Here is a 23,326-nt window from a genome sequence, read left to right as displayed (position 1 = left end):
TGACTCCAACCTAAGTGTATGTAAACTTCCGACTTCAACTGTATATGCATTGAGCTTGTCTGACTCTTTAGGCTTACCATTTGATGAAATAAACACACAAATGGCTCAAGAGGGAGCCAGAAATCTAGATAAATGGTTGGGTCAGGTTTTCTCCCACTCCTGCTGGCTTTCGCAGATTCTGCCGTTACGCTCTTGAAGTTGCCGGTGATACAGTAGGCTACACGAGTCGTCTGCAAACTTTTCTCATGTGGAATGCCAATTTATCTTACCATTTCTACCATCTGCGTGCCAGTTATGGTTTTCATATGCACATTTTCGTGGAACAGTTTCATTTAATTTATAATAACATCATCTCAAAATCATTGTCAGGTGGTTAATCACAATTATATCCAAAACTAAATGAAGATTATACAAACCTAATAGGTAACTTCTATTCCCATTGCCAACAATGTAAAAATAGCCTACATAAAGCCAACAAATAAAAACATTGCAGCCTGCAGGTAGAACATATCATCATTTTTTTTTATTACTATAAATCACATTTGCAGACAGGCAATGCGTAGCCAAACTTGAAACATTATATCAACTCTTACATTTGGGCCAATAGCGAACTTGCAACATTGTATAAAATATTCTGGGCCCTCAGAGTTTCCCCGCCAGCGAGCTCGGGACAGACACAGCTGTAGGTTATTTGCGCAAGGGATAAGAAGCATTGCTTGACTTGGGCAGGAGCGCAGCAGAGCTGAGTGCCAGCACCTTAAAATGTTCTACTGCTTGAGCTCCTGTTCCTCATAGAATATTAGCTCAAAAGTATTGTGGATCTTCTGTACCTAAATATAAAAACAGTACCAGCACCCAAAATGAGTAGCAGAACCTATTTCAGTCTAAGTCAAGCACGGAGTGGTTATTGAAAGGGAGAGAGCTGGAAAGATTTTAAAATACATTGAGGAACTATTGTCCTTCTCAGATGTAAAAACAGACTTTGTTTGCTTGCTGTTTGAGGTGAAGAGAACATTACTTTGAGAAGCTCCACAGCTCATTAGTGGTGGTGCGTTAAGCCAAATCAGAAATACTATCAGATCCCCAAATGGGCACATTTATATGCCTACATTTGCGCGAAGGCTAGGTAGCCTATGGGCCTACAGTGCATTCGGAAAGTACTCAGACCCCTTCCCCTTTTCCACTTTGTTACTTTACAGCCTCATTCTAAAATTGATTTTATTTTTTTCTACACACAATACCACATAATGTTAAAGCGAAAACAGGTTTCGAAATTTTTGCAAATGTATTAAAAAGAATTGAAATATGTCCTTGGTCCTTTACCAAATAGGGCCATCTTCTGTATACCACCCCTACCTTGTCACAACACAACTGATTGGCTAAAACACATTGAGAAGGAAAAAATATCCACAAATTAATTTATAATAAGGCACACCTGTTAATTGAAATGCATTCCAGGTGACAATCCTGTGAAGCAGGTTGAGATAAAGCCAAGCATGTGCAAAGCTGTAATCAAGGCAAAGGGTGGCTACTTTGAATAATTTCAAATATATTTAGATTTGTTTAACACTTTTTTGGTTACTACATGATTCCATATGTGTTATTTCATCGTTTTGCTGTCATCACTATTATTCTACAATGTAGAAAATAGTAAAAATAAAGAAAAAACCTGGAATGAGTAGGTGTCCAAACTTTTGACTGGTACACACACACAAATTTGTTGGTACCCCTCCATAAAAATGAAGAATGCACAATGGTCTCTGAAATAACTTGAAACTGACCAAGTAATTGGCATCCACCATTGATTTCTATTAAAATATGGGATACTCAACATATTGTAAATAATAAAACAAATGAAAATGGCATGGACAAAAATGGGACCCATAACCTAATATTTTGTTAAACAACCTTGAGGCAATCACTGCAATCAAACGTTTTCTGTAGCTCTCAAATGAGACTTCTGCACCTGTTAACAGGTAGTTTGGCCCACTCTTCCTGAGCAAACTGCTCCAGCTGTCTCAGGATTGATGGGTGCCTTCTCCAGACTGCAAGTTTCAGCTCTTTCCATAGATGTTCGATAGGATTCAGATCAGGACTCATAGAAGGCCACTTCAAAATAGTCCAATATTTTGTTATTATCCATTCTTTGGCGCGTTTAGCTGTGTTGAGTCATTATCCTGTTGGAGGACCCATGACCTGCGACTGAGTCAGAGCTTTCTGACACTGGGCAGTACATTTCGCTTCAGAATGCCTTGATGGTCTTGAGATTTCATTGTTCCCTGCACAGATTTAAGGCACCCTGTGCCAGGCACAGCAAAGCAGCCCCAGAACATAACCCAGCCTCCTCCATGTTTCGCTGTAGGTATGTTGTTCTTTGAAAGAACAACATGTTCTTTGAAAGCTTCACTTTTTCGTCTGTGAACATAGAGCTGATGTGACTTGCCAAAAAAGCTCCAGTTGTGACTCATCTGTCTAAAGGACATTCTCCCAGAAGGATTGTGGCTTGTCAATATGTATTTTACCAAATTCCAGTCTGGCTTTTTTATGTCCTCCTGGGTCTTCTTCCATGGAACCCACTTTCGCTCAAAAAGCGACGGAAGGTGCGATCAGAAACTGACATACCTTCACCTCGGAGTTCAGCTTGTATCTCTTTGGCAGTTATCCTTGGTTCTTTCTACCATTCACACTATCCTTCTGTTCAATCTGGGGTCAATTTTCCTCTTGCGGCCGCGCCCAGGGAGGTTGGCTGCAGTTCCATGGACCTTAACTTCATAATAATATTTGCAACTGTTGTCACAGGAACATCAAGCTGCTTGAAGATGGTCTTGTAGCCTTTACCTTTACCATGCTTGTCTATTATTTTCTTTCTGATGTCCTCAGACAAATGTCTCCTTTGCTTTCTCTGGTCCATGTTCAGTGTGGTGCACACAATGATACCAAACAGCACAGTGGCTACTTTACTCCATTTAAATAGGCTGAATGACTGATTACAAAATTGGAGATGTGTGATACTAATTAAAATAAACTAATTTCTTTGAAATATCACTATAATCCAATTATTTATTATATTTTCTAAGGGGTACCAACAAATGTGTCCAGGCCATTTTAGAATATCTTTGTAGAATAAGCAATAATTAATCTCTTTTCACAGCTTCTCTGCTTTATTCTATGACATACCAAAGGCATGCAAGTATACATGATAAAATAGCTTTTAATTTCACCACTTTTCAGGAGGAATGAAGCATTATTCCAATGAACTGTAAGGGTACCAACAACTTTGAGCATGTGTGTGATATAGATCTATCTATATGTATTACACACACACACACATACTGGGTGTACAAAACATAAGGAACGCCTGCTCTTTCCATGACATACATTGAGTGTGCAGTGTTCAACACTTTTTTGATGACAAAACAAAAAACAGGTTTGTAGAAATGCTAGCAAATTTATTAAAAACAAAAATACCTAATTTACATAAGTATTCAGACCCTTTGCTATGCGACTCGAAATTGAGCTCAAGTGCATCCTGTTTCCATTGATCATCCTTGAGATGTTTCTACAACTTGATTGGAGTCCACCTGTGGTAAATTCAATTGATTTGACATGATATACAAATGCACATGCCTGTCTATATAAGGTCCCACAGTTGACAGTGCATGTCACAGCAAAAACCAAGCCATAAAGTCGAAGGAATTGACCGTAGAGCTCCGAGACTGGATTGTGTCGAGGCACAGATGTGGGGAAGGGTACCAAAACCTTTCTGCAGCATTGAAGTTCCCCAAGAACACAGTGGCTTCCATCTTTAAATGGAAGACGTTTGTGGTTCCAAAGACTCTTCCTAAAGCTGTCCGCCCGACTAAACTGAGCAATTGGGGTTGAAGGGCCTTGGTCAGGGAGCTGACCAAGCACCCGATTGGAGCTCTAACAGAGTGACTGAGTTCCTCTGTGGAGATGGTTGCCCTTCTGGAAGGTTCTCCCATCTCAGCAGCACTCCAACAATCAGGCCTTTATGGTAGAGTGGCCAGATGGAAGACACTCCTCAGCCCGCTTGGAGTTTGCCAAAAGGCACCTAAAGGACTCTCAGACCATGAGAAACAAGATTCTCTGGTCTGATGAAACCAAGATTGAACTCTTTGGCCTGAATGCCGAGCGACACGTCTGGAGGAAACCTGCCACCATCCCTACGGTGAAGCATGGTGGTGGCAGCATCCTGATGTGGGGATGTTTTTCAGAGGCAGGGATTGGGAGACTAGTTAGGATCGAGGCAAAGATGAACGGAGCAAAGTACAGAGATCCTTGATGAAAACCTGGTCCAGAGTGCTCACAGGACAAGCACACAGCCAAGACAACACAGGAGTGGCTTAAGGACAAGTCTCAATGTTCTTGAGGCCTAGAGCCCTGACTTGAACCTGAAAATAGCTCCCCATCCAACCTGACAGAGCTTGAGAGGATCTGCAGAGAAGAATGGGAAAAACTCCCCAAATACAGGTGTTGCAAGCTTGTAGCGTCATACCCAAGAAGACTTGAGGCTGTAATCACTGCCAAAGGTGCTTCAACAAAGTACTGAGTCAAGGGTCTGAATACTTATGTAAATGTAATAGTTTAATTTTTTTTTAAATAAATTAGCAACAATTTAAAAAAAAATAAGTTTTTGCTTTGTCATTGTGGGGTATTGTGTGTAGATTGATGAGGGGGAAACAACTATTTAATCATTTTTAGAATAAGGCTGTAACGTAACAAAATGTGGAAAAAGTCAAGAGGTCTGAATACTTTCCGAAGGCACTGTATATAAAAATAAAATAATAATTTAGCAGAACTCATATCCAGAGCGACGTACAATAGTGAGTTCATACATTTTCATACTGGTCCCCTGTAGGAATCGAACCCACAACCCTGGGGTTGCAAGTGCCATGCTCTACCAACTGAGCCACATATGCTACTGCTCAACTACTCAACAGTCTATCGATCAAACAATCGACCAGTCGACTAATTGGGGTCAGCCCTATTTAGTTGACAAGTAGAATCAGGTGTGCTCGTCTGGGGCCCCCCAAAAATATGTACTGTTGAGGTTACTGGAGGACCGGAGTAGAGAACCACTGCTATAGAGTGAATACTATGGAATGTTCTGTTTGAGTGCCTATGGGGTAAATGCATGTGTGGATGAATGCATTTGTGTCTGTGTATGCAGCAGAATTTTCCTCAACATGCTGTCTAGTTCCTCCAAAAGCTCTATAGAGTGTTCTGTGTGTGTGTCAGTGTATACTGTCTGGTTCCCCTATCGATTAATCAAATGTATTTATAAAGCCCTTTAAACATCAGCCGATGTCACAAATTGCTATACAGAAACCCAGCCTAAAACCCCAAACAGCAAGTACTGCAGATGTAGAATCACGGTGGCTAAGAAAAACTCCCTAGATATATACACTATACATGCACAAAAGGTATGTGGACATCCCTTCAAATTAGTGGATTTGGCTATTTCAGCCACACCCGTTGCTGACAGGTGTATAAAATCGAGCCCACAGTCATGCAATTTCTCTCTAGATAGATTAGGGTGCCATTTGCGAGGTAACCACTGAGATTTGATATATCAGAATAGATTCTTACACTGCATGGATACCCTTTACTATGGCAGAATACTTTGAAACTGCTTCAGGCCTGCTGAACAGAAACACTATCACAACACTTCCCATTAAAAAGCTGTGTCAGTGTACACACCTTCTACACAGAAAAAAGTGAAACCCTTCTCCAAATTCACTGAACTATATCCAGCAGCATTGTTACCCTCCAACAGGTTCCATAGATACTGAAGAAACACTGAGTCAGACAGAGTGAGGGTGATACTGGGAGGAAGAGGAACACCAAAACACAGTACCACATCATTTACCACACCAATACCACTCCACTCTTATTAGTGAACTGAAACCGAAAAGAAAATGAAGCGAAACAGTATGGATTTCCAGGCTAGTTAATTGCAGTAGAACTGGGTTGAATACCTCAACACAAAAGGTTGCTAATAGTAACAGGTAGACCTAGATTCCAGAGCACAGTCTTCATTGTGCTCTACAGAACCTTGACAACAGAAAATAACAACTTATTTACCTCAGCTATTTGCTAAGTACTGTACACTCCTTGAGGCGTGTCTGGTTCGGCACTGGAAGTTCTAGGGTGGCCTTGTGTCTTATGTAACCAAGTCAATGATTAAAGCTATTACACCTTGTAAAATGACCTGGTTGAAGTTATGACATGGTCAAAGCTACTGTCACGAGAAACACTGAGGATATATAAGTGATTTTATTTTACAATAAAAAAAGCTTCATAAATCCCCATAGTGTTTCTTCTGACACGTCACAGAGTTGACAGGGCAAAGGCATCCCTGCTATGCAAAACCAGTCAGCCAGGTAGCTCAGGGCCATACAAGGACATTTCCATTTACACAACAATCTCCCTGATTAAGATGGGGAAGGGAGTGTTCATTTGGCATGCTATCCCGAAACGCTTCAGATAGAAATAGAATGAACTGAGCAAACCAGTCACAGTTGTAGTGTAGACGTGTCAGTTCTGTACATCCAATGTCTTGGATTCTGGAACGCTTGGAGAATCTACCTGAGGTGACACTGTATAGATATTAGTGCTGGCCTTGGCACTGATGTAGGATCAGTGACTAACTCTCTCCAGCAGCAAATCGGCTACTACTCGCTCGGCCCCCTGGGATAGCAGTCCTCCATAACAGTCCTCCACAGAGGCAACTGCCTACTCCCATCAGTTGCTAGCTAACGTTAAATGTTCTACCAAATTCCAAGAGGACATGTACTAAGCCAATGCAATGACCTTTATCGCCTCTGAGGAGGTAGAGTTACGACAGTGTTTTACAACATGTGCAGGCCAATCATCTTTCTGAGATTTCAGATAAGGAAGTGGTAGGGAAAAGTGAAAACCTCTGCCCCAATGTTTAATGCATAAGAAAACGCTCATTATAAAAAACACCCAATGACAAACCGTTACTATGACAGCAGCCAGGGTTTCCAGAGTAGAACCTTGGATGGGTCATCTCTAGCTAGATGATGCTTTTCAATAAATGCATTAGACTAAAATAAAAGCTCAACCATCTCTGTTAATGATCGAGAGAATGGCTGCGTTTACACAGGCAGCCCAGTTCATATATTTTTTCCACTAATTGGTCTTTGGACCAATCACATCAGATCTTTTTCAGAGCTGATCTGATTGGTCAAAATACCAATTTGTGAAAAAAAGATCAGTCAAAGAGCCCCACAATCTCTGTATTACAGAAGCCAAGCGGACCATCTGTAACTCTTCCTCCTATCGGCATATTTCCTTGACATCATCTGTAGCCCTGCCACCAACAGATCCGAACAGCTTTGATCTGCCAAAGAGCCCTGGTTCATAATTAGAATAGTACAGCTATATCCATTCATTCTAATTCTAAGGGATGACAGCTGTGGTTGTTTACCCTGATTTTTATTTCACCTTTATTTAACCAGGTAGGCCAGTTGAGAACAAGTTCTCATTTACAACTGCGACCTGGCCAAGATAAAGCAAAGCAGTGCGACACAAACACAGAGTTACAAATAAACAAACGTACAGTCAATAACACAATAGAAAAATATGTATACAGTGTGTGCAAATGAAGTAAGGAGGTAAGGCAATATATAGACCAATAGTAGTGAAGTAATTACAATTTAGCAATTTACACTGGAGTGATATATGTGCAGATGAGGATGTGCAAGTAGAAATACTGGTGTGCAAAAGAGCAGAAAAACAAAAACAAATATGGGGATGAGGTAGGTAGTTGGTTGGATGGGCTATTTACAGATGGACTGTGTACAGCTGCAGCGATCGGTAAGCTGCTCTGACAGCTGACGCTTAAAGTTAGAGAGGGAGATATAAGTCTCCAACTTCAGTGATTTTTGCAATTCGTTCCAGTCATTGGCAGCAGAGAACTGGAAGGAAAGGCGGCCAAAGGAGGTGTTGGCTTTGGGGATGACCAGTGAAATATACCTGCTGGAACGCGTGCTACTGGTGGGTGTTGCCATGGTGACCAGTGAGCTGAACTAAGGCGGAGCTTTACCTAGCAAAGACTTATAGATGACCTGGAGCCAGTGGGTTTGGTGACGAATATGTAGCGGGGACCAGCCAATGAGAGCATACAGGTCGCAGTGGTGGGTAGTATATGGTGCTTTGGTGACAAAAAGGGATGGCACTGTGATAGCAAACTGGATGCAGTTTGCTGAGTAGAGTGTTGGAGGCTATTTTGTAAATGCCATCGCAGAAGTCAAGGATCGGTAGGATAGTCAGTTTTACGATGGTATGTTTAGCAGCATGAGTGAAGGAGGCTTTGTTGCGAAATAGGAAGCCGATTCTAGATATAACTTTGGATTGGCGATGCTTAATGTGAGTCTGCAAGGAGAGTTTACAGTCTAGCCAGACACCTAGGTATTTATAGTTGTCCACATATTCTAAGTCAGAACCGTCCAGAGTAGTGATGCTAGTCGGGCGGGCGGGCAGCAATCGGTTGAAGAGCATGCATTTCGTTTTACTAGCATTTAAGAGCAGTTGGAGGCCATTGAAGGAGTGTTGTATGGCATTGAAGCTCGTTTGGAGGTTTGTTAAAACAGTGTCCAAAGAAGGGCCAGATTTATACAGAATGGTATCGTCTGCGTAGAGGTGGATCAGGGAATCACCCGCAGCAAGAGCGATATCATTGATATATACAGAGAAAAGAGTCGGCCTGAGAACTGAACCCTGTGGCACCCCCATAGAGACTGCCAGAGGTCCGGACAACAGGCCCTCCGATTTGACACACTGAACTCTGAGAAGTAGTTAGTGAACCAGGCGAGGCAGTCATTAGAGAAACCAAGGCTGTTGAGTCTGGGTCAGGAATAGGGCTGGGAATTGCCAGGGACCTCATGATACAATATTATCACAATACTTAGGAGCAGATACGATATGTATTGCGATTCGATACTGCGATTTGATGTTCCAAACATATTGCTCACTATGTCAGCTGCAGAGAGACGAGAGAGCACGAGAAAACATGTTGGCTCACTATTTACAAAGAAAATGGAAGCGCTAGCTAATGCTATCATCCCAAAATAATAAATCGACCCCCCCCAATCACTAGTTAGGAAGTGTATAGCTACCTGTCTGACTGGTCAGGCTAGACTTCTCATTCTGCTGTCATTCCAATGCACCACAAATATGCTATGCCTGTTAGAAAGGATCAGGAGAAATATCGCTCTCTCGCTCAGACACACCAACCTGAGAGACAGGGCCAGACTTATGTACCCATAATTTGAGGGACCGAATTTAGAACAAGCCATGTTATGAAACTCAATGAATAACCACTCTACTATATTACTCTCTATCGGCTAAGCTGAGACATACAGAAAGAAGCCAACCCTCACGCCATACAGGGTTGCCATGGAAACGACCGACTGCATGGGAGGGGATGTATTCCGTTTGTTTGGGCTTCAAGGAAAATCTGAGGGCATAAAACATGGGTCTATTTATAGTACCGGGCTGTTACTGACAAACGGGATTTCTCTTTCTCTCAGTGTAGCTGGATTTAAAGTAACGGTCCAGTGTTTCCAGATTTCTATGAAATATGACATATAATTACAATATAAGTGAAAAAGTTCCTTCCAAAACATGTTTTATTAAGTACGTTAAAAAGTAGGGATGTGAACGTTTAAACGACATTGGGATCGTTAATGTTTAGAAAAAATCCCTAAACAAAAACTTTATCACAACACTACCACTAACAGGTCCTAGTTATCATCAAGGGGAACTATTTTTATTAACAAATACCTAATGCATCAATTCAGTAACGTTAGGAGGAGGAGATATGAATCTTTAAAGTTATTTGTCACGGATATAAAGCGCTCCGCACATCGTTGTTGACAGTTGGACAAATGGCAGAGAGTGAGAGACAGGGAAGCGACAGCAGCGAAGTCCTGTATGGAAATACTTTGAGAAGTCGTGAGGTGGTGGTGAAATATATACAAACTTTTGCAAGGTGGAATTGAGCTACAGAGGCAGTACAGGTGCAATGCTTAACCATCTGAAAGGGAATCCCAACCCATTGCTGGCAGCAGTGCGATAAAGGGCAGAGTGAGGAAATCACAGCGCTGATAACAGAAATGATTGCAGTTGATATGCAGACATTGTCAATGGTAGAGGATGTCAGCTTCACTGCTCCTGATGGTATATCTAGAACTCAGACTACAAGATGCCATGTTGAATAACCGCGACGGCCTGGATGGAGAAACTGTACAATGATTGCTCTGCAAGTACAAAGCACGAGTTCTCAAACACCATACGTGGTGTAAACAAAAAATGTGTCTATGAATACACCGTCATACATCACTGCAACGAGCCTTCACCTAGATGAGAAGTAAAACATTAAGTCCCATGTACTGACAACATGGAGGAGAGGGACACCACAGAGAACCTGAAAACGGCATTAAGTACCATCGTTGCTGAGTGGATGGGGGACTGTCGTAAAGTGAGCATTGTCTATTAGGTAGCCAAGACTGCGTTACACTGAACTGCATTGCCCTCGTAGCGGTCATACCAATGGTTTATATACATCATTGGGTCATACGCAGGACCATATCTGAACTCCTGTCTTTTGATAATTTTTCTTATCCTTTAAACATATATTTTTTTTAAATGGCAGTCTAAACATTAAGAACAACGGTCACATCCAGCCGCAGGAATTAGGGTGCTGCAGCACCCCCTGTAAAAACATCATCTTTTGTTGGTTGATAAAAACAAAATTGAAGTTTTTCACAAAAGCAGAGGGCCTTTACTAGGCCTGTATTAGCAGACCGATATAGCCGTCTATAGTGCAGCAGCCCCACCCCCAATCATCTTCCGCAGCTTTTTTCCCTGATTGAATGGTGTGGGCATACCCCAAAAACAGAACGTGTGGGAGTATACCGGTCATTAGAAATATTCAATATTCAGTAAATGGCTGATTGGCCAGCTCATCCAATGAGCCAACCTGATGTCACCTTATATTATAGAGCCTTCAGAAAGTATTCATTCCCCTTGACTTATTCCACATTTTGTTGTGTTACAGCCTGAATTAAAAATGGATTAAATACACCCCGCTCCATCTAAAAACACAATACCCCATAATGACAAATTGGCAACACGTTTTTAGAATTTATTGCTAATTTGTGACTGACCGACTCGATCTTATGTGGCAACATTTGAATTTTTTTTTTTTTTTTTACATTGGATAAAAGTAGAGACTGAGCTAGAAAATGTTATATAATACACTACAGTTAAGGAACAACAGGAAAGCAATTATGCTTTGAAAGTTGCTAAACTTGTAGCCCCACTTTTGAGAAAATGGTCCTTGAATGTTTTGGTACACCTATTGGAGCGCTCTTTGTCTACACTCATTCAGCATTATTCACGCTCTCCCACACCCATCTCTTTACAGATTCACGAGGCAACGTGCTAAACAGAGTGAGTACGGTAGTGTACTAAACAACCAAAGATATAAAGGCTGGTTTATACTACGTCTATCGACATGTCTGTAGACAGTTGTTGCAGTGACATCATGAACATTCTATTGTCGTCCGACATCAAACTTGTCCTTGTGAAAAAGTATAAACACAAAAACGACAGTTTGCATGACATCAGCAGCCTTGTGGTCCAAAATAGCAAAACATCCGTTTAAACCTGAATTAAGTTTACGTCAATCTAGCAAACCAGGCAACTAGCCTTAAAATGTCACCAGAAGAAATGGCAGCAGTTTTACGGGCGCCCAACCAATTGTGCTATTATGTGTTTTTTTTCACGTTATTTGTAACTTATTTTGTACATAATGTTTCTGCAACCGTATCTTACAGCAGAAAAGAGCTTCTGGATATCAGGACAGTGATCACTCACCTCGGATTAGACTAAGATTTTTTCAACAACAAGCAAGACTCACATGATATTCTCCAAACACCCGGCAGGGCCGACATCCCAGTTATTCGCAAGAGGAAGCGACGCAGGTACAGAGGACGAAGAGCCGGATGCCTCGTCAGGACCCGCAGAAGGCGAGTAGGAAAGCTGCCGTTACCGTCAATATTACTCGCCAACGTTCAATCATTGGACGAGGTACGATCACGAATATCCTACCAACGGGCCATCAAAAACTGTATATCCTATGTTTCACGGAATCGTGGCTGAATGACGACATGGATATTCAGCTAGCGGGATATACGCTGCACCGGCAGGATAGAACAGCACAGTAAGACGAGGGGGGGGGCCGGTCCGGGCATATTTGTAAACAACAGCTGGTGCACGAAATCTAAGGAAGTCTCTAGATTTTGCTCACCTGAAGTAGAGTATATTGTGATAAATTGCAGGCCCCTCTACTTGCCTAGAGAGTTCTCAGCTATACTTTTCGTGGCTGTTTATTTACCACCACAAACAGATGCTGGCACTAAGACTGCACTCAGTCAGCTGTATAAGGAAATAAGCAAACAGGAAACCACTCACCCAGAGGGGGCGCTCCTAGTGGCTGGAGACTTTAATGCAGGGAAACTTAAATCAGTTCTACCAAATTTCTATCAACATGTTAAATGTGCAACCAGAGGGAAAAAATTATAGATCACCTGTACTCCACACACAGAGACACGTACAAAGCTCTCCCTCGCCCTCCATTTTGTAAATCCGACCACAACTCTATCCTGATTTCTGCTTACGATCAAAAATTAAAGCAGGAAGCACCAGTGACTCGGTCTATCAAATAGTGGTCAGATGAAATAGATGCTAAACTACAGGACTGTTTTGCTATCACAGACTAGAACATGTTCTGGGATTGTTCCGATGACATTGAGGAATACACCACATCAGTCACTGGCTTTATCAATAAGTGCATCGAGGACGTTGTCCCCACAGTGACTGTACGTACTAGAGGTCGACCGATTAATCGGAATGGCCGATTAATTAGGGCTGATTTCAAGTTTTCATAACAATCGGAAATCGGTAATTTTGGATGCCGATTTCTTTTTTCTTTTTTTACACCTTTATTTAACTAGGCAAGTCAGTTAAAAACACATTCTTATTTTCAATGACGGCCTAGGAACGGTGGGTTAACTGCCTTGTTCAGGGGCAGAACGACAGATTTTTACCTTGTCAGCTCAGGGATTCAATCTTGCAACCTTACGGTTAACTAGTCCAACGCTCTAACCACCTGCCTCACGAGGAGCGAATGCAGTAAGAAGCCAAGGTAAGTTGCTAGCTAGCATTAAACTTATCTTATAAAAAACAATCAATCAATCAATTATAGTCACTAGTTATAACTACACATGGTTGATGATATTACTAGTTTATCTAGCGTGTCCTGCGTTGCATATAATCGATGCAGTGCGCATTCGCGAAAAAGGACTGTCGTTGCTCCAACGTGTACCTAACCATAAACATCAATGCCTTTCTTAAAATCAATACACAGAAGTATATATTTTTAAACCTGCATATTTAGCTAAAAGAAATCCAGGTTAGCAGGCAATATTAACCAGGCTAGGTTGGGTTGTGTTTCGGAGGACGCATGGCTCTCGACCTTCGCCTCTCCCGAGTCCGTACGGGAGTTGCAGCGATGAGACAAGACTGTAACTACTACCAATTGGATACCACGAAATTGGGGAGAAAAAAGGGGTTAAGAAATATATATATATTTAAAAAAATAAGCCTGACTAACCGGCGTCTGTGTATAGCCTTGCTACTGTTATTTTCAAATGTCTTTTTACTGTTGTTGTATTTCTTTACTTACCTACACACACACACCTTTTTTTCGCACTATTGGTTAGTAAGCATTTCACTGTAAGGTCTACACCTGTTGTATTTGGCGCACATGACAAATAAACTTTGATTTGATTTTGATTTGAACTAAAAACAACTTCTGGCTAGCCAGTTCAAATAATGACCATATCATAGCTGACAACATCTTAAATCTTTAGCTAATTTGTATTCATTATAAACAGTAAATTAACTCACAACAAGAGGACTATTAACAAGTTAAATGGTGAGCTAATTACAGGAAATAGCTTATGATTGTTAGTGTTAATAAATAAAAGCAGGGCATTCTACCTGAGAATTTTAGAACTTGGACACTGTCTCGTTGGCCTAACGTTATATCCTAATTTGATATTTGAGCAGGTCATGTTGTTCTTCACATTAACGTTTCTGATAAACACACACTAAATCAATTACAATCTAAGTGTATTTGTCACATGCACAGGATACATAAGGTGTAAAGAGTACAGTGAAATAGTTACTTGCACATGGAGTCTTTTGTTTAGACATATAGCTAGCTAGCTAGCTAGCTAAGCAATGAACCATAATCCCAACTCACAATGTTACTACCCTGCATGAAAGTGAAGGTAGCTAAAGCTAACCAACTAGGTTCAATGTTAGCTAGCTAGCTAACATTAGGCTATAACTAGCAATGCAAATGGCTCTGAGAAAATTGTTAAAGTTGTAGCTAATCCAGAGACAGGTGTTTTATACAACAGCCTTCTGTTTCTCTTTGACTCCCTCCGCATATTTGCAATCAAATGCCAGAATTTTCTCCACCTCCTTAGCAATCATACTCTGCTTCCACCAGGCATTCCACTGATTTCAAAGCTTGGTCTTCCAGAAAGTGGAGAGCATCAGCAACACTAAGTTCTTCATGATATATACAGTTGAAGTCAGAAGTTTACATACACCTTAGCCAAATACATTTTAACTCAGTTTTTCACAATTCCTGACATTTAATCCTAGTAAAAAGTCCCTGTCTTAGGTCAGTTAGGATCGCCACTTTATTTTAAGAATGTGAAATGTCAGAATAATAGTAGAGAGAATGATTTATTTCAGCTTTTATTTCTTTCATCACATTCCCAGTGGGTCAGAAGTTAACATACACTCAATTAGTATTTGGTAGCATTGCCTTTAAATTGTTTATCTTGGGTCAAATGTTTAGGTAGCCTTCCACAAGCTTCCCACAATAAGTTGGGTGAATTTTGGCCCATTCCACCTGACAGAGCTGGTGTAATTGAGTCAGGTTTATAGGCCTCCTTTCTCACACATGCTTTTTCAGTTCTGCCCACAAATTTTATATGGGATTGAGGTCAGGGCTTTGTGATGGCCACTGACTTTGTTGTCCTTAAGCCATTTGGCCACAACTTTGGAAGTATGCTTGCGGTCATTGTCAACATGGAAGAACCATTTGCGACCAAGCTTTAACTTCCCGACTGATGTCTTGAGATGTTGCTTCAATATATCCACGTAGTTTTCCTGCCTCATGATGTCAATTAGCCTATCAGAAGCTTCTGAAGCCATGACATAATATTCCATAATTTTCCAAGCTGTTTAAAGGCACAGTCAAACTTAGTGTATGTAAACTTCTGACCCACTGGAATTGTGATACAGTGAATTATAAGTGAAATAATCTGTCTGTAAACAATTGTTGGAAAAATGACTTGTGTCATGCACAAAGTAGATGTCCTAACCGACTTGCCAAAACTGTTGTTTGTTAACAAGAAATTTGTGGAGTGGTTGAAAAACGGGTTTTAATGACTCCAACCTAAGTGTATGTAAACTTCCAACTTCAATTGTATATAAAAAAATCTGCATTAGAAAGGATTAACTACACATATTGAGCAGCTCATTTTCTAGACAGAAGCACGCTACAAGGCAGACCAATCCGAGATCTTCTCTTGGCATGTCCAGCCTAGCCATTATCTCAGCCAATCATGGCTAGTGGGAAGGTTCCTGACTTTTTCCATGGCTAAAACTAGGCTCCTAATTGAACAATTTTATTCATATTTACAGATGGCATTCATGTGCCTTAATTAAACTTGTAAGTTCACATGTTCCAGAAAGCATCTGACAAAAAAAGTGATTTAAAAAAAAAAAATTACGTTCAAATGCCTCTCCTGTGAAGTAGTGACGCGTGACATACGCTTAATTTCCTGAAACGAGTTACATTTATTGAAAGTTAAATACAGAAATATATAAGTCTAAGAGCTTTCCACACCTGGATTGTGCAACATTTGCACATTCTTTTCAAAATTCTTTAAGCTCTGTCCAATTGGTTGTTGATCATTGCTAGACAACCATTCAGGTCTTGCCATAGTTTTTCAAGTACACTGAACAAAAATAGAATGTAAAGTGTTGGTCCCATGTTTCATGAGCTGAAATAAAAGATCCCAGAAATTTTCCATATGCACAAAAAGCACATATCTTGCTCAGATTTTGTGCACAAATTTGTTTACATCCCTATTAGTGAGCATTTCTCATTTGCCAAGATAATCCATCCTCCTGACAGGTGTGGTATATCAAGAAGCTGATTAAACAGCATTATCATTGCACAGGTGCACCATGTACTGGGGACAATAGCACATCCGGCATCTTCACCTGCGGGATCGTCTGAGACCAGCCACCCAGACAGCTGATGAAACTGTAGGTTTGCACAACCAAAGAATTTCTGCACAAACTGTTTCTGACAGTCTCAGTGAAGCTCATCTACGTGCTCATCATCCTCACCAGGGTCTTGACCTGACTGCAGTTCGGCATTGTAACCGACTTCAGTGAGAAAATTCTCACCTTCGATGGGCACTGGCACGCTGGAGAAGTGTGCTCTTCACAGATTTATCCCGGTTTCAACTGTACCGAGCAGATGGCAGACAGCGTGTATGGCGTTGTGTGGGCGAGCGGTTTGCTGATGTCAATGTTGTGAACAGAGTTCCCCATGGTGTCGGCGGGGTTATGGTATGTGCAGGCATAAGCTACGGACAACGAACACAATTGCATTTTATCGATGGCAATTTGAATGCACAGAGATACCGTGACGAGATCTTGAGTACCATTGTCGTGCCATTCATCCGCCAATGCACTGCCCCTTGTCACAAGCATTTGTACACAATTCCTGGAAGCTGAAAATGGCCTGCATATTCAGTCATGTCACCCATTGAGCATGTTTGGGATGTTCTGGATCGACGCGTACGACAGCATGTTCCAGTTTCCACCAATATCCAGCAACTTCAGCATCTCTCCTATCACAGCCATTATACTCTGTAACTGTTTTAAAGTCACCATTGGCCTCATGGTGAAATCCCTGAGTGGTTTCCTTCCTCTCAGGCAACAGTCAGGAAGGACACATGTATCTTTGTAGTCACTAAGTGTATTGATACACCATCCAAAGTGTAATTAAAAACATCAGCATGCTCAAAGGGATATTCAATGTCTGCTTTTATTATTATTTTTACCCATCTACCAATAGGTTCCCTTTTTTGCAAGGAATTGGTGGTTGAATCAGTTTGAAATTCACAGCTTGACTGAGGGACCTTACAGATAATTGTATGTGAGGGGTACAGAGATTATGTCCATGCAGCTTACTCTGTGACTTGTTCCTGAATTTATTTAGGCTTTGCCATATTGCTTATTGACTCAAGACATTTCAGCGTTGTTTAAGTAATTTGTAAACATTTCAATAACCATAATTCCCCTTTTAAATTATGGGGTTTATGTGTAGGCCAGTGAACAAAAAAAGCTACATTTTATCAATTTTAAATTCAGGCTGTAACAACAAAATGTGGAAAAAGTTAAGAGGTGTGAATACTTTCTAATAGCCACTGTATGAGGAAACAGCAAGCATTTTTTTTTAAACAGCCTGCTTGAGATTCAAGCTTGAGGTGTTTTTTTTTTTCTTCTATAATTTATGCTTTGCACACAAACACGAATAAAGGACAAGTCAACATTATTTGGCTACGAGTTAACAGTGAGATTTTCACTGGACAGTTATTTATTTAGAGCTCACAGAGTTGGAATGACTAATCTATAGGCCTACATTAGTCAAGGAAACCACAATCAAAAGGGTGTTCAAATTTAGCAGCATTTCAGTGGGTGTTCTGTCAAGAGAAATGAGTCATTAGGCCAGTGTTTCCCAAACTCGGTCCTGGGGAGGGGTGCACGTTTTGGTTTTTGACCTAGCACTACACAGCCGATTCAAATAATCAAAGCTTGATGATTACTTTATTTGAATCAGCTGACAAAACCCCAAAACTTGCACCCGGTTGGGTCCCAAGGATCGAGTTTGGGAATAGCGTCATAAAAAGGCTCTGCATGGTAAATCGGACTTCTGCAGTGACCGTACAGCATTTACTGCGATACGGCCTCTCCACAAGTCAGGGCATTCATACTTATTGTGCTCCGCAAGACTGTTGTGAAGGAGGTTGTCAAGGAAGTGAGTATGTGTTTATACTGGACCTCCCACACACACCTACCATCAACCAATTAGGTCAATGCGGAGCTATATGGCGCACTCAGCATTGTTACAAAATGTGAGAGGCGCACTGCGATGCGGTACAGAACTCAATTTGGCCTCTGTGTGCCTCGGGAGGCTCCGCAATTGCACCACACCCTCCATACGGAGCCTCTGTATACATACAGATCAAGCATAAATTGGCTTTCCGGCTGTGGGATATTTCCGCACTAGACATGTCTCAATGAAAAGTGACTGATAAGGTGTTACTGATCATTTAAGACAGACCTACACTGCATTCATATGCCAGTCTGAACTAGGAAACGCGGAAATTTGACTTGCTGATTAGTTGAACGCCGCACATGTATAACTACAACCCGTTAACAAGTCGGAAATGTTCGACTTCCGACTAGCATGTGAACGAGGCACTGACGAACCAAAATCAACCAAAGTGTCATCTGAGAAGGCTAATTAAATAGTCCCGTAACTAATGTAGCGTTAATGTGCTATTCGGAACAAGGGAACTATATCCAGTTAGCAAGTCGAAAATGTCGGAACTAGGAACTGACTAGGTCATTAAAACCGCAATTGACAGCGAAGGTCACCTTTTACCGCCAAGACTGCTCGTCTTTCACATCTCTCTCGCTCTCAGTCTCTACCTCGGAACTACAAGGAGCAACTCAGCGCAGCAGGAATGTTCATTCATACCATTGAGAATATTTCAATAAGGACAGCGCGCACCATATGGTCCAAATTGGTTGTTGGAATTTGCGTTTTACAAATTCAGGCTATCCCCATAATTTGTCTTTAGGCTTCCTACATACACACTGTATATATGACATGCCAATACAATCCAAAGTTATTCAACTAAAATTAAGCAACTTAGTCAATTAAATGTAGCCTAGACTAATCAATTACAATGTAGTACGCCTATGTCTAAAAATTGTGAAATTAATTCTGATGAGGATGCCAACTTGATCCATTGCAAAGAGAATGTTCAGATAAACGTTCCATGTTTGGAAATATTCCTTGCAAATATAACAGATTAATCATTACAGAAACTGAGCTCCGTCCTTTGGACTTGTTTGAAAGATGATCCAAGCAGTTAACGTAGTCCCACCCACTAGTAATTATATCGAAAGGGATATGTTGCAAATTAATAAATGCCGGGAACAAAAGCAAGAGACGAGGCGAGAATATACAACTCTGTCGCTGCAATTCAGAAAGTAAACAACATTTGGATATGCCTAAATAGTAAATTGAATACAACAATCGCTTACACGTTTGAGATGAAAACTGCAGTGAATGAAATCCAGCACAAATTGAAGGAAGTATTACTCCATGGCTTGTTGTGTGCGTGAATGAATGCTGAGGCTGGGATGCCTTTTGGTCCAATGACTCGCGAGTAAAAAGAGGAAACGGCACTCAACCGGCAGTGACGTACTAAAAAAGCGTAGACATTTCCAGGTGGTACGGCCAAATATTGAAGTAATTTAAGAACTGGAGACTGCATGCAACATATCCGACCGTTGTTTTCAAGGTAATCTACTCACGTTCTCGTAAAGTCTTCGCATAAATGTATATTGACCAACATTCCGTTGTTGCAGTGGCGCGGTGAGGAAGACTAGGCAGAGGGCTCCTGTACATTTGTAAATATTTTGTTGTTTTAAGTATTTTGATTGCATTTTTAAGCAACTATTTGTTTTTGACTTCTTGAATTTTTTAAATATTGGGTGGTTTTGTCCAATGGAGTTGCTGGACTTTGTTTTCGGTTAGGTAGCTGGCTATTCAATCATTTGAATGATGCATCAATACAGCACAAGCTTTTTTTATTGCTGGTTGCATCAACGATGTGGACTTGTGCATGTGACGTTAAACATTTTAAACTTGAGAGAGGTCCACCTCATAGGGAACTGTTTCCTGACTACTGCCTAGGTGTGATGGTCTTTCTGGCGCTTATAGCTGCCAAGCATCACCCAGGTGGGTGCTACACTTCAGTAGTAGACTATCCAGCCTACCTACAGAGGAGGAGACAACAGACGAGGTGCCGGATGAAGATCTCTGGGCTTGTCTAAGTAACTGACTGACACTGCTCCCTCTCTGTGCCATCGAAGCTCCCTCAGCTTAAGCTACTGCCCAGCCTTTCTGAACTGCCTGTCTGAACAACACCTTATCAATCTGTGGAAGACCATCGCCCAAGACCTGACAGATCTCTACATTTGTTTTGTTTGTTTTTACAGGGTCTTTGAGATTCTCATTAATGAAAAGCGCAATATAAAATAAATGTATTACTATTAGCACACAGGGAGCAGCGCAAGCAGCGACGACGTCATCACGTCATCCAAAAACTTGAGACATTATTTGGATTAATATAAAATGTTAATATCGTCGTTGTGAGTGATTTAAAAAAATAAAAAAATAAAATTGTCCTCAGCATGAATTATTTTAATAATTTAATGGATGTTTTGTGCACTAAGTCATGACTAAAGTGTGTTATTAGGACTTTTCAAATCTGACTTCTCTAGGGCCCCCTAGTGGCTCAGCGGTCTAAGGCACTGCTTCTCAGTGCTAGAGGCGTCACTACAGACACAGCCTGGATTCAAACCAGGGTATCACAACCAGCTGTGATTGGGAGTCTCATATGGCGGTGCACAATTGGCCCAGCGTCGTCTGGGTTTGGCCGGTGTAGGCCGTCATTGTAAATAAGAATTTGTTCTTAACTGACTTGCCTAGTTAAATAAAGGATAAATAATAAATAAATGTGGCCATCTACAGTATGGAAATGGTCTTTCTGGGCTGGGTGTCAGTTAAACTGTAGGAGCCGTACAAACCGTGCTTCTAGACCGGAAACCTGGCCCCTTGGGGCCAGCCCGGCAAGGTATCAAGCTGCATTAGCTTAACAAATTTCATTAAAACCTTGAATTTCTGGTAAAACATATGTTGGTGTTTGGAAGTTTAGATATTCATAATGGGGATTCAACTGAAATTGTAGCGATGTGATTGTAGCGATTCCCATCTTGCACAGGTTGAGAGCAGTTCTTGACGTGTCCGCATAGAAATGGTTTTGTTTTATGGTTTTGTTGGTTTTGTTCCCATCTAGGTCTATTGCAATGTATAAAATACAGCGTTCCATTAGGGCTACATTTGATTACAGTACAAATGTGATAAAGTGCGTTCGAGTGAGACGGTAAGAACCGCATGCTCTCCTCTCACCTGTGTTAACACTTCCTGGTCACCGGTTTGTGTAACATGTGACCTGTGGCCTATAACCCCATGGCAAAGTGCCCCTACAGGGATTGTCAGAGAGGAAGAGGCGACGCGAGAGGGTTCACTCCCGTCAATCTGTCCACATGGGAATACATCTCATCATTATGTACAATATCTCTGGGATTGTCCATCAGTCATCTATAAATATAAATCAAATTTTATTGGTCACATACACGTGATTAGCAGACGTTATTGCGGGTGTAGCGAAATGCTTGTGCTTTAGCTCCGACAGTGCAGTAATATCTAACAAGTTACACAACATATACCCAATAGACACAAATCTAAGTAGTAATGAATTAAGACTATATACATATGGAAGAGCGGAATGGACTAAGATACAGTAGAATAGAATACAGTATATACATATGAGATGAGTAATGCCAGATATGTAAACATTATTAAAGTGACTTGTGTTCCATTCCTTAAAGTGGCCAGTGATTTCTAGTCTATGCCTATAGGCAGCAGCCTCTAATGTGTTAGTGATGACTGTTTAACAGTCTGATGGCCTTGAGATAGAAGCTGTTTTTCAGCCTCTCGGTCCCAGCTTTGATGCACCTGTACTGCCCTCGCCTTCTGGATGATAGCGGGGTGAACAGGCAGTGGCTCGGGTGGTTGAGGTCCTTGATTATCTTTTTGGCCTTCCTGTGACATTGGGTGCTGTAGGTGTCCTGGGGGGCAGGTAGTTTGCCCCCGGTAATGCGTTGGGCATACCGCACCACCCTCTGGAGAGCCTTTGCCGTACCAGGCGGTGATACAGCCTGACAGGATGCTTTTAAATGTACATCTGTAAAAGTTTGAGGGTTTTAGGTGACAAGCCAAATTTCTTTAGCCTCCTGAGGTTGAAGAGGCTCTTTTGCGCCTTCACCACACTTTCTGTGTGGGTGGTCCATTTCAGTTTGTCAGTGATATGTATGCTAAGGAACTTGAATCTTTCCACCTTCTCCACTGCGGTCCCGTCGATGTAGATAGGGGGGTGCACCCTCTGCTGTTTCCTGAAGTCCACGATCATCTCCTTTTTGTTTTGTTGACGTTGAGTAAGAGGTTGTTTTCCAGGCACCACACTCCCAGAGCCCTCACCTCCTCCCTGTAGGCTGTCTCGTTGTTATTGGTAATCAAGCCTACTACTGTTGTGTTGTCTGCAAACTTAATGATTGAGTTGGAGGCGTGCATGGCCACGCAGTCATGGGTGAACAGGGAGTACAGGAGGGGGCTGAGAACGCACCCTTGTGGGGCCCCAGTGTTGAGGATCAGCGGAGTGGAGGTGTTGTTTCCTACCTTCACCACCTGGGGGCGCCCCGTCAAGAAGTCCAGGACCCAGTTCCACAGGGCGGGGTTCAGACTAGAGGTCGACCGATTAATCGGGGCCGATTTCAAGTTTTCATAACAATCGGAAATCGGTATTTTGGGGCGCCGATTTGTCTTTTTTTTTTTTTTTTTTTACACCTTTATTTAATCTTTATTTAACTAGGCAAGTCAGTTAAGAACACGTTCTTATTTTCAATGACGGCCTAGGAACGTTCTGCCTCAACGACAGATTTTTAACCTTGTCAGCTCGGGGGATCCAATCTTGCAACCTTACAGTTAACTAGTCCAATGCTCTAACACCTGATTACATTGCACTCCACGAGGAGCCTGCCTGTTAGCGAATGCAGTAAGCTAAGTTAAGTTGCTAGCTAGCATTAAACTTATCTTATAAAAAACAATCAATCAATGACTGTCATTGCTCCAATGTGTACTTAACCATAAACATCAATGCCTTTCTTAAAATCAATACACAAGTATATATTT

General features: G+C 41.5%; 1 protein-coding gene across 2 annotated transcripts in view; it reads right to left on the bottom strand.

Moving 5' to 3' along the window:
• The window catches only part of LOC120022547 (oxysterol-binding protein-related protein 3-like), a 44,618-nt gene extending 24,966 nt beyond the window's left edge, over positions 1 to 19,652 (bottom strand). The window contains exon 1 of one of the 2 annotated variants that reach the window (XM_038966495.1): positions 19,552 to 19,652. The gene's annotated coding sequence lies outside the window, so the exon portion shown is untranslated. The remainder of the gene's footprint in view (positions 1 to 19,551) is intronic. The other variant, XM_038966496.1, reaches the window with a different exon arrangement.
• Positions 19,653 to 23,326: the final 3,674 nt, after the last annotated feature.

The sequence above is a fragment of the Salvelinus namaycush genome, chromosome 27 (assembly GCF_016432855.1).
Source record: "Salvelinus namaycush isolate Seneca chromosome 27, SaNama_1.0, whole genome shotgun sequence".
NCBI lineage: Eukaryota > Metazoa > Chordata > Actinopteri > Salmoniformes > Salmonidae > Salvelinus > Salvelinus namaycush.
Note: the sequence above shows the minus strand (reverse complement) of the source record. Positions and strands in the feature narration are given on the sequence as shown.